Source organism: Salvelinus namaycush, chromosome 34 (genome assembly GCF_016432855.1).
Source record: "Salvelinus namaycush isolate Seneca chromosome 34, SaNama_1.0, whole genome shotgun sequence".
Taxonomy (NCBI): domain Eukaryota; kingdom Metazoa; phylum Chordata; class Actinopteri; order Salmoniformes; family Salmonidae; genus Salvelinus; species Salvelinus namaycush.
The window spans coordinates 9,301,775-9,304,274 of NC_052340.1; the positions used below are offsets into that span (position 1 = coordinate 9,301,775).

At 50.0% G+C, this 2,500-nt stretch overlaps 1 protein-coding gene across 1 annotated transcript in view; it reads right to left on the reverse strand.

Moving 5' to 3' along the window:
• The window catches only part of LOC120029159 (pleckstrin homology domain-containing family G member 3-like), a 28,570-nt gene that overhangs the window by 14,528 nt on the left and 11,542 nt on the right, over positions 1-2,500 (reverse strand). The gene's annotated exons all lie outside the window — the stretch shown is intronic.

A 2,500-nucleotide genomic window follows, 5' to 3' on the forward strand; every position in this document is an offset into this window, starting at 1 on the left:
TTCCGAGCTGGGCTAAAGGCCTTAAGAAAGAAGGGGGATTCAAAATGTGTCTGGCCAATCCACAGGCCCAGAGCACAGTACTCTCAAAGTCTACCACCTTCAATGTAGTGTTCATTAGTTAGGCTAAAAGACCTTATATAGGCTAGCTTTCAGCGCTTTGTCAGAGGCCTCCAGGGCCCAATAGTCCCATAACCAGCATGTTTTTTAAGTGGCCGACAAGCCCATCTGATAACGCCACTTCCTACAGACAACTCTCTCTCCAGATGCCAACCCGATGGAGAAACCACAGAGGATCCTATCCAGGGTAGCTGTTCATTCTGTTGGTCTGAGTTTAACAGAGAGATCTGAGTAACCGTGAGGGCAGCTGCAGTCCACCCAGAGACCCAGTTACCATTCTGGCCCGCGAGAACGAGCCAACAACAGAAAAACAAAGAGGGGCTAAAATAAGATGATGCCAATTTAATTGCAAAAATAAACGGGTGTGAATAAACAAACAGACAAAGTATGCGTGAGAGTACAGGGGGGGGGGGGGGGGGGGGGGGGGGAGAGAGGTGGGGATGGCAGGGCGTTATGACCGGGAAGGGGGCTTCAATGTACCCTGACAGAGCCGAGCAGAGTGGAGCGCTCCTAGGGTACATTCCTGGAGGGTAAAATGCTTTTTTTTTTCTTTGTCTCCAGTTGTGTTTGTTTCCAGAGCCACTGGGGTTCTGGGAAAAGCAAACAGGCCGAGGTGGGACAAAGTGAGACAAAAAATAAGGGGGCTCCGCCACATTCATCACCTTTTAAAGGCAAGGGAACACTGGCACTGTAATTACTGTCGATTTACAGACAGTCGTGGGTGAACAAGAATTCCCCCACACACGCACGCACACACAGACAGACAGAGAGACAGACACACATACGCAGGCATGCACATGCACACACACACACACACACTCCTTTCGGAGGGCAAGGAGGACCCATAGCGAGAAGAGAGGAGGAGAGCGAGAGACAGATGGATGAGTGAGAAGTTGACAGAAGAAGCGAGGAGAAGACCGGAAAAATGAGGAAGAGACTTGAGGGGGAAATTGAGACATTAAGAGGGCTAAACGCAGGAGAGCACAAGAACAGAAAGGACTCAGAAAGAGATACATGTTTCACTGTGAAAAGGAAGAAAGACAGATAGAATGAAAGCAATAAGAGAGAAAGAGAGAGAGAGAGAGAGAGAGAGAGAGAGAGAGAGAGAGAGAGAGAGAGAGAGAGAGAGAGAGAGAGAGAGAGGCTGGAGCAGCCGGCAGGTTTTGGTCTCTTTGTCTGAGAAACTAGGTCAGAGTTTGGAGAAAGGAGTTTGTCCCTCTGTGCTGCCTGCGAGGGCCCCTCCATCCCCTCCGTATGTGCCCCAAACTGGGGGGTTACAGCCAAGGAGAGGCAAAAAACGCTCCGTTCCCCCAAACCCCCACCCCCAATGTCCTGTCCTATTTGGCAGGAGTACAGCGAGAACGAAAGGGGGCTTCGCTCTGCCTGGCTCTCCCCATTTTCTCTCCACCTTTCTCCTCTTGTGTCTTCCAACATACTGTATACTGCACATTCAAGACATATATGAGCAAATACATATGGGAGCTCACACATGCACAAACACGAGAAGGCAAGCCATTTAACTGTTCACACACACAAAGACACACACACACACACACACACACACACACACACACACACACACACACACACACACACACACACACACACACACACACACACACACACACACACACACACACACACACACACACACACTGACTCCAATCATCATACTTGGTTCTTATTACCAGCAACTTTGACATCATCCCTGGATCAAAACCAGATTTCCATAGCTGTAAAGGCTGAGCCTAACGCACGCTCGAGCCGACAGACATCACATGTGCAACTCACACAGTCAGCAGTCTGGGGCAGACAACAACTAACTCCATTCCATCAACTCAGGGGCCCACAGCTGTGCTCTGTCCCAAATCCCTGTCCTGCAAAAACAAATGTATGGACATTTGGTCAGTAAGGCATCCCTGCACAGGCCAGCTCTGTCAAATGCCTGCTCGTTTTACAGGCTCTTAAAAGGCTGAGCCTCAAAAAGGGGGTTACATTTCAGGCATTCTCGAGCCTCTAACGCATACCCCACACACCTACCATGACATGTCCTGAAGAAGCCTCTCTCTCTCTCTCTCTCTCTCTCTCTCTCTCTCTCTCTCTCTCTCTCTCTCTCTCTCTCTCTCTCTCTCTCTCTCCCTCTCTCTCTCTCTCTCATGCACGCACAGACGCACATTTACCCCTCCGCTCTCAGCACCGTTCTCCCAGGGCGCTGATTGCACCACCTGCTAATGGGCAGCATTGGCAACCATTGTTCCTGCCTTCCCAAGAAGGCAAAGATAACTGAACTAAATGCTGCCGTCCCGCAGCACTCACTTATGTCATCATTAAGTGCTTTGAGAGACTAGTCAAGGATCATATCCTTACCGGCCACCCTAGACCC